At 42.7% G+C, this 10,132-nt stretch overlaps 1 long non-coding RNA gene across 1 annotated transcript; it reads left to right on the forward strand.

Annotated features, from left to right (window-relative positions):
- Positions 1 to 4,424: 4,424 nt before the first annotated feature.
- On the forward strand, positions 4,425 to 8,134 carry LOC119088760. Its single transcript, XR_005092480.1, has 2 exons — positions 4,425 to 4,661; positions 7,859 to 8,134. It is a non-coding gene; the product is annotated as an uncharacterized LOC119088760 (long non-coding RNA).
- The last annotated feature ends 1,998 nt before the right edge of the window (positions 8,135 to 10,132 follow it).

Here is a 10,132-nt window from a genome sequence, read left to right on the forward strand (position 1 = left end):
AACACTTTTGTTCCCTGGGATTTTGATCCCACATTGGTTAGAAGGTACAGAGTATCTTTCCCCCAAGCCAACAATGGCATAAATAGCACTCGTTTAAAAATATCAAATTATACTGTTTCTAATTTAAACAGAGAGCTTGAGACAATTTTTGTCGTCATTTTTGAGCAGGGGTCAAAAGCCAGCCCCTGTACTCCACAGACTTTATTAGCAAGTGTGTGAGAAGACACTTTTTCTACTTCTTGAATGATTTTTGCAGTAACTTTTATTTTTGCTTTCTTTTATTTTGGGGACTATAATATAATTATACCATTTCTCCCCTACCCTTCCTCCCTCCAAACCCTCCTAGACACATCTCCTTGTTCTCTTTCAAATTCATGAGCTCTCTTGTAGTTAATTGTTCTTACACACATATAAGCAGCCCATTCTGTATGATGCTACTTGCATGTATGATTTTAGGGCTGACCATTTTGTACCGGATGGCCAGTTGATGTGCTCTTCCCTGGGGAAGACGGTTCCTCACTTTCCACATTCCTTCACTGCTTGTAGGTCTTAGCGTAGGTTGAGGCCTTGCTGTCTTCCCGCTGCCTACTTTGGTGTGTCTGTTTGTTTTTGTCCTTCTTCAGGTCATGTTTAGACAAACTTTATGGATTTAGCTTCTGATATAAGGTTATTTAAAAATCTTCTGTGAGTACGGTCATCCAGTGTTTTGAAATCAATTAGACTTTCTATCAATATCCTTCTAGTAATTAACAGAGAAGCATTTGCAACCAAGTCCTCTCTAATGTCACTTAAAAGCATAATAGAACCATTGATAATGTCTTAAATAAAACAACTGCCAGCATCCTGGCAGCCTAGACACAGGTGCCAGCTTTGGCCCTCAGAGTCATCCATCAGTCCTGCTAATAGAACGACTCCAACAGAATGGCCTCATAAAGAAATGTGAGTTTAGTTCTTATTTTATTCTACTCAATTAGAGAATCACTGCAGACTCTGTCCTGCATTCTCGACACATGTTTCCAATTAGTGTGGCAGTGCAGGCCCCTGACTTGATAAAAGCATTGACGTGTACCTTCAGTGCCTGGACAATGTACTCTTTCATTTTACAAGGTGGCCAAAGTGCAGTTTTAAATATCTTTTTAAAATGTTAACAAAAACCCAGAGGTATAAGCTTAGAGAAAGGTGAAGAAAGCAGAATGCAATGTTGTTTGAATTGCCTGCGATAGATTTCTAGAACCGTGTGTGCCTAGGGGTACTTATTTGCCAAAGTCTGCACTGAGCATTTGCAAGCTTGTGTGCAAAAAGCATTACAGCTCCTGGGAATTGCACTCCAAGACCATTAGATGGGAACTTGGTTACCTCAGGAAATACAACTTACTGTACAGTAAATTTGTTTCAAACGACCACTCTGCTCAAAAGGCAATAGAACTCCCCATTCAAGTAAATTGTTTCTGAGCCTGCTGCAAGCTGATGGGGTACTTGCCTGCACCAGGGCTCTGCCGAGTAACTGCTGGAAGCCTGGTGTGGTTTAAAGTGGCAAAATAAAGTGAGCGCCCCAGAATCCGGAAATTCGGTGTAGGCATGCTTCATTTAGGCCATTGGACTCTACTTTCTGTAAAAAATAAAGGAAACGTACAAGAGGAAAAATTAAGATAAATAAAATATGTTATGACTCTATTGGATGTTGTGTACCCTCCACAGGTCCAGGAACACTGGGATGATTTTCCACTCTGGGTCATGGGAAATCATGATGTCTTCTGTCTCAGAAGGGTGATAACCTAACCCTTTGTGTGATCAGTTCCTGCATAAAGCAACGAACAAAGCTCTCAGTGTCTGGCTTTTACGTTTCCAGATACCGCTCAGCTTTGTGCCATAATGCTCAAACTCAAACAAGAGTGTCCATCAAGGGCAAAGCACTCTGCCCCCTAGACACACTGCAGAAGTCTGGAATGCACTCACTAGTGCAAAGCGAAACCAAAGAACTGAAGAAATAAAACTGAGTAAGTGGGGATGCTTTTGTTTGTTGGTTGGTTGGTTTTTGTTTTTGTTTTCTAATTTTAACTAGAGAAAGGGTAATTGAGATGGACTTTCTGGGAGCTTCAGTGTCAGGCTCTGTGACAAAAGTCGCCGGTGTCCTGTTTAGGTCTCTTGACTATACAATAGTTCTCCATTTCTGTATGAGGGCACCACAAAGTAATGGACAGAAAGCCAGCAGACCTACCTTCCATTTCTTTCCCTCCCCCTCTGATTACCCTCTCTATTGACATCTGAAGTGTATCCTCAAAAACATAACTGGAGAGAAGTAGACCATCTCCATTGGCTCTCTTCACCACTCCACTGACTCTTACTAGGTTGACTTAATTACAGAAGTGATTATTCTCCATCTTTAGTGAATAACTCAGGATTTAGACTATTGTTAACTTTCTAGAACACTGTGTCGTACAAGCCATGCTGGAGGCTTACATCCCATGATCTGTTGAATCCCATTGCAATGGGGCCATCATTTCTACCATAGCACCAAAGAGTTTTTCATGTCCCCATGATATTCACATTGCTAAATTCAGTGGCCATTCCTAAGTCTCATCTGAGTCATATTACAACATTGACGATCAAAATGCTCCACGTTTACAAACTGTTGCCTTAGCCTTCATCTCACTAGCTCACAATACCCCATTTTGGCTCTTTTTACTCCCTTCTAAGTTTGATAAGGCTTGTGAAAGGCTCTCTAGTTGGACACAGTCTCTTCTTTTGCACATTGGCCCTCATTGTGGACTAAATTGTGTTCCACCTAAAATTTACATGTTGAAGCCTCTACCCACCCCTGTGACAGTGCGGTCTTCAGAGGGATAATTGGTGTAAATATCTAAGGTCAAGACAATAGAGTTCCTGTAATGAACTTCGCACCCTTATAAGAAGAAACTAAAATATGGATGTGATGGCACAGCCCTGTAATCTCAGCATTTGAAAGGCAAAGTCAGGATTACTGCAAGTGTGAGGCTAGTCAGAGTTAATCAACGATATTCTTTCTGTCTCAAGGGAGAAACCCTTTCAAACACTGCTTTGAACCGGTCTTTCCCATTTTATAAACAATTCCATTTCTCCTCTCCTCTTTGATTCATCATTTTCCCCTACCATCTACACCTAATTTACAGCAGAAGGCATCCAGAATATTTATTTTTTTAGTAATGTCACAGCTATGTGAATTCAGCATCTCATTCACTTGAATGATTGCAGGAACCTCCTAGCCACTCTCCCTGGGCCTCGACACATAGTAACAAGTAACTAAAATGTCACATGGCACCCTTTCTCTCCTCAAGACTCCACAGGACTCCTCTAGCCTTCAAATTGAAGTTACAGTTCCTGCCATGACTTACAAAGATCTGGGAGTAAGCAGCCTGTACCACCTCACTGACTTCATCTCCATCATCTGCCTGGTCCTCTGCGCCCACTTTCTACTCCAAGCACACTCAAGCAATCACTGTTCCCGCTGTCTTTGTGTGTACTGTGCCTTCTAGTAGGGGTGCAGGAATGTTCCTTCCCTCAGATAATACCTAATTTTCTATTTTTTTATGTTGCTGTTCAACTTCAAAGTTCATGTCATCTGAGGCATTCCCTCACCACCCTATGTAGAATGTCCCCTCCTCTCTGCATAGCACTAGTACTATTCTCATTGCCCTGATTAGGGTTTTTTTTCACACTATGTATCAGAACCTGGCATTCCAAATGGTGTATTTATTTGTTTTTAATCACCTTTCCCCACCACACTATAAACATAGTTAGAACAGGAGTCTATTCTGGTTTATTCTCCCCTACAGCCTATGTCTAGAGCAACATATAATAGGGGCTCAATGAATATTTTATCTAACTATGTATCATTATAACTATACAAAAGATTAATACATAAAAAGGCCTGTGAGATGGTTGATTTATCTCAATGAAATGTCCCAGAATAAACCATTTACCCTATATAAAATCAAACATGAAAGGTTGAGCAAAAGGACAGAATCAGACTCTTAACATTGACATTATGTTCATGTTACACATCTGTGTGCCCATCTCATGTAAAAGCCCCAGGTGAAATCACTAAATTTAAAATTTCAAAACAAAGACCTCACCCGTCAGCCCGTGTGAATGTTGGATTCTTCCCTCTACAAATCCATCGTGGTCATTGTTTATCATTTCAGACAAACCATCTGGCTGGGGTCTTAGGTTTCTGTCCCTCTCTAGACTTACTTCTCTGTCATCTTAGATCATGTGATCTTGAATAGTGGCACCAAAAAAATTTTTCATGCCCCAAATGGGCCTCAAGACTTCTCTCGGCCCATGCTATGATAAAAGCCCAGCTGAGACAAGGATGTCCGTAAGTTCCCATCTGTTCTCCAACAGCCTCTGTATCGCTAAGTCCACTGGCCAGCCCATCGTCTTCATTGTACTTCTACTGTGATGGTGATTGTGTGAAAACTCAAAAGGTTAGCAATAATGCAAAAGAAGTACCGAAAATTCAGGAAGTGACCATAGTCAGACTTCTGGAGAGTTACGAGAAACAGGGGGTATGTTACAAAAGCCACACATTACGTATGTCACAGCATAAGGACATGCATGCCCGCCAATGGAGTATCTTAACATACCTGCTCTCCCAGCTCAGGAGTCTTCAGACTACAGGGGTAAGAAAATAGGTTCACTTCTCCTAAAACTTGCTTTCTGGGCCTTTACTATATAACCCTGCCATTCATTGTCTCTTATTCTGGAATACCCCTGAATAACAAGACAAATAATTAATTGGTTTTTTTTAATGGTGCTTTTGAGGTCATTGATATTAAGCTGCTGCACTGTCTTCTCATGTGAGCACTTCAGCAGGTCTGAGTTGATTGAATTCAGAGTTACTGACATAATTAATAATCCAGCTGGATTATTATTGAGTTGACAATTTGGAGGCTCTAACAGCACAGACATTTCTATATGTGCGGTCACGTGCTGTACTGAGAGGTACAGGACTTTCTTGATGCAGCAGTTTCCCACAGTTTTAAAAACATGTCTCTTGGCCCCTGAGAGTAAGCTCGTCACGGAATGTCAACAGACAAAACAGAGAGAGGAGATACTGTGCCTGGGGTGGGACGCTCCAGTTCTTCTTACTTTGGGGACAGAATTTGGAAGGCATTGGTGCGATCATTATGAGAGCAGACTCAAGAGCCAAGCTCTGTTCAAAACTCAATTCTGGTTGACCCTTGGAAAATGTCTTTTGCTTCCAAACTCCGGCTGTGTCACCTCTGAAATGCAGCCAAGAATTCCAGGTGGTTCTGAGGACCAAGTGAGATAACATGAACAGTGATTTTCCTTGTGCCTGTGCTCAAGAATCTCTGGGAAATGGCAGGGGTTGGGGGTTGGAGCTTGATCTGCTGGCACATTCACCTGAGTCTGAAACTGTCCTGGGGGAAGGATGGATGCAATGTAATGCCCCAGGCAGCAAAGCCTGGTGCTAGTGACTAACCACATCCCTGAGGGTAGTAGAACAATCACTTTTTTGTGAGCAGAGTTAAGTCCCTCCCTGCTGTGACTAACCATGACTAACACAGAGAAGGGAATTGGCCCCCCTCTTATAGGACACTGTTGGGAAATTGACCGTGATTTCTTACAGAAATTTCACCATAGATAACGTCTGATCCTTGTAGCTGCTATATATTTCACAAGCTGGAAGAAATTTACTCATTTTCAAGAAACAAAGGGCAACCATAAGATACACTAAATGCAAAATTTCTAGAAATTAGTTTTGAATTCCTAAAGTAAAATTCATTTCTTAATGGTGTGGTAATAGCCTTTTGTTAAGGCAGGTTGTGTTCTTGAATACATTGGCATGGACAGAGATGTAGACCTTGATAAATGATGGTGAGTGGGGATGTGAACGGAAAATGAATATCAATTACAGAAAAAATAGTCCATATTGGTATTGTTTTGAAATTATCTCTCTCAAAGCACTGTGGAGCTTTTCCCTGAGGTCTATCAGAAGTGTCACTGATAGTGGTTAAGTATGTAGCAATGTCTTGAAAGTGGCTTCAATACAGTTCCTTCTTTCTTAGAAAACCCCCACCTTTTGTAACCTATTGCTCCACACCATCCCCAAAGCAATGATCTTGCAAAAACGTGACTTGTGCTGCAAGTGGTATGTGCCATAAAATACAAAAGGAGGAACAAACCAAGCGAGATGGAAAAGCCATTGTGTTTCTTCCCTGATATTTTTTAATTTTATTTTATAATTTAATTTAATTTTACATATCAGCCACGGATTCCCTTGTCCTCCCCCCATCCCTGCCTCCCCCCCAGCACACCCCCCATTCCCATCTCCGCCATGGCAAAGACTCCTCTGATGATTGAGTTCAACTTGGTAGATTCAGTCTAGGCAGGTCCAGTCTCCTCCTCCCAGGCTGAGCAAAGTGTCCCTGCATAAGCCCCAGGTTCCAAACAGCCAACTCATGCACTGAGCACAGGACCCGGTCACACTGCCTGGATGCCTCCCAAACAGATCAAGCTAATCAACTGTCTCACTTATCCAGAGGGCCTGATCCAGTTCCATGGGGGCTCCTCCGATATTGGTTCATAGTTCATATGTTTCCATTCGTTTGGCTATTTGTCCCTGTGTTTTTTCCAACCTTGGTCTCAACAATTCTCGCTCATACAAACCCTCCTCTTCCTCACCAATTGGACTACTAGAGCTCCACCTGGGGCCTGGCCGTGGATCTCTGCATTTGGTTCCCTCAGTCATTGGGTGAGGTTTCTAGCGTGACAATTAGGGTGTTTGGCCATCCTATCACCAGAGTAGGTCAGTTCGGGCTGTCTCTCGACCATTGCCAGTAGTCTATTGTGGAGGAATGCAAGCTTGTACAACCACTTTGGAAATCAATATGGCATTTTCTTAGAAAATTGGGAATCAATCTCCCCCAAGATCCAGCTATACCACTCTTGGGCATATACCCAAGGAATGCTCAATCATACCACAAGGGCACTTGCTCAGCTATGTTCATATCAGTATCGTTTGTAATAGCCAGAACCTGGAAACAACCTAGATGCCCTTCAACTGAAGAATAGATAAAGAAAATGTGGTATATATACACAATGGAATACTACTCAGCAGGGAAAAACAATGACATCATGAGGTTTGCAAGCAAATGGATGGATCTAGAAAAAATCATCCTGAGTGAGGTAACCCAGACTCAGAAAGACAAACATGATATGTACTCACTCATAGGAGGATACTAGATGTAAAACAAAGATGACTAGACTGCTACTCACAACTCCAGGGAGGCTACCTGGAAAACAGGACCCCAAGAAAGACACAGGGATCGCCCAATGACAGAGAAATGGATGAGATCTACATGAACAACCTGGACGTGAGAGGAGGTAATGAAGGGCAAGGGTCGAGGGAAAGAGAGCTTAGGGGAGCGGGAGGTCCCAGCTGGATCAAGAACAGAGAGGGAGAACAAGGAATAAGAGACCATGATAAATAAAGACCCCATGAGAATAGGAAGAAGCAAAGTGCTAGAGAGGCCCACAGAAATCTTCCCTGATATTTTATATGTCTGCACTCTCTTTAAAACTGTGTGTGACTTACAGACCCCAGACCTGATAATGTTGCACAGCCCTTGGCAGGATGCTGAGCAAGTGAAATCCCCTGACTATTATGTGAAACTATTCTGAGGCTTCTTTTACTTCTCCAAACTTTCCTTGGCCACTCTGATGACCAGGGTCACTCACAGCATGGTGACAAAGACAAAACAAAGTCACGTGACCTCGGGTACTATATGTGTGATTCTTTTTTTTATTTACTTATTTAACATTTGTGCTCTATATTTGCTTATTCTTTTGACAGTGCCAAGGTTCAAATCCAGGACCTTATGCATGTAAGCAAGTTCTCTGCCGCTGAAGAATTACCTCTAGCCCTACAGATGTGGTTCTTGTCACAGAATCTTTGACATCTCAATATCAAGAGCTATGAATCCAGAGCTGTGGTTTCTACCTACTCTTGGAAGCATTCTGCCCAGAGAGAAAGGAGGTTTCCCCAGAACCACAACATTCCCACTCCTCTTATCTTGTATTGTGGGTCACTCAGACATGCTCTCTAATAAAGCTCCTAGGAACACACAAATCCTTTTTACTTCTTTATTCTGCTGCCTGTCTCCAGACAGCTGCCTCTCTGAGTGTGTTTGCTTTTGGAAAGTGCCAATAATCTAAGACTGAATCCGCAATCTCCTTTCCACTGTTAGCCATGCCACATTCCCACTTGAGTACTTTCCAGTGGGCTGAATGGCATCACCATGCTGGTGGCTGCCCTAGTTATAAACTGCTACGACCAGGCATTATACCTACTTCTGAAAAGTCTTCCATTTCTTCATTTCTTACCATGTAGCACTTAATTCAATTATCCCTTCCCTCCTTTCTCCCTCCCTCCTTTCACTAACACCACTGCTGTGATGTCCACATCACCGCCATCACCAGCACCAACAACCCATAATCGTGTTGCTGGACCGAGAGAACTGACTGCTGCCCAGGGAAACTCCATTACCCACCACACAGATGCCGTATGACAGCCACACTACATAGGATTGATGCGACGGCCACCAGCAACTCTTTATCTACCTTTGCCACATCCCCAGCCCTTGTGTGAAATGTTAACAGCCATGCTCCTTGTGACATCTCCACTCCATTAAGAAGTCTAACCTTGAATTATCACACAAGGACTGTTGTGGCACCATGCTGCCTCACGGCAGTGGCGCTTTTCCCGTTTTCTGTTCTCCCCTTTAGTGACACTCCTCTCAAGCTCCCCAACTTCGCATATGTGACTGGTAAGTTCTCTCTCCATTTCTCTCTGTCTCTGTCCGTCTGTCTCTCTCTGTGTCTCTCTATCTCTTTCTCTTCTTCTCTCTCTCTCTGTCTCTCTCTGTCTTTATCTGTCTCTCTTTATCTCTCTCCATCTCTCTGTCTCTCTCTCCCCTTCCCTCTCTCTCTGTCTCTGTCTGTCTCCCTGGCTTTGTCTTTCTCTTCCACTTTCTCCCTCTCCCTTTGACTCTGTCTCTCTGTCTCTGTCTCTGTCTGTCTCTCTCTCCCTCTCTCTCTTCTCCCTCTCTCTCCTTCTCCCTATCTCTGTCTCTGTCTGTCTCTCTTTGTCTCTCTTTGTCTCTGTGTGTGTGTGTGTGTGTGTGTGTGTCCCTCACTTTTCTCTGACCCTGAGCCCATTATGTCGATCTACTGCCTTCATCTTGTACAGCACAGTGACTTCACAGTCCTGCCCTGCCCGCTGGCTGACTCCCATTCATCTGACAAGTATCTCTGATGAAGTGTCACGGTCCTCAGGAAGTTTCCCTTGACTTTTCCAATCTTAAGTAGGTTTTTCTCTTAAGTGCGCTCTCAAAACTGTATTGTGTCAGCCATCACACTCACTCTGCTACAGCCACACGCTCACTTCTCTAATTATCTCACTCTTTCAGCTCATGAATTCAAGCAGCCTCAGCCTCCCTTTTCCTGTGTGCCATCCTGCACATGAGCAAGTCTTCCTGAATAAATGAATTAGCCTCTCATGGAAATAAAACTAAGGGAGCATTTGAAGAAAGATAGATCAATATATACACACTACTGTAAGAGTTGGTGAAGGAGAAGCAACAGGATCCCTCCAGAACCAGAACCACATGACTTAGGTTTATGGCAAGAAGATTTTCAGTGGCATCATGGGGCTGGAAACCAAAGTGCAGTTCATTGAAACTGGTTGTGACATGAGAATGTGTAGGAACCAAAGGTGAGCAAACTCACTGAAAAGTTGTTCCATGATTTAAAAAAAAAAAAAAAAGAAGATATTGTTGGTACAAAAAGTGGAGAGACATATATACAGATACATACATGAAAGATTTTTTTTTAAAGTCACTTGTGGCAAAAAAAAAAAAAAATCAAAACTGTCCCTAGCATTAACCAAAAGGAGACAATAAAAATGGGGGAGGAGAAAGCACCATTGGGTAAATGTATACACTCACATTTTGAATCACAAGCTTTGACAAAAGTCTGCTGAGAGAAATAGAAATTCCCGAAGGCACTAGAAAGGGAGTTCACAGTGCTACTTGGCTATGCATTGTGTAGCGTTAGTGTCTTTCTTGGT

This window comes from Peromyscus leucopus, chromosome 11, assembly GCF_004664715.2.
Source record: "Peromyscus leucopus breed LL Stock chromosome 11, UCI_PerLeu_2.1, whole genome shotgun sequence".
In the NCBI taxonomy this organism is placed as follows: Eukaryota; Metazoa; Chordata; class Mammalia; order Rodentia; family Cricetidae; genus Peromyscus; species Peromyscus leucopus.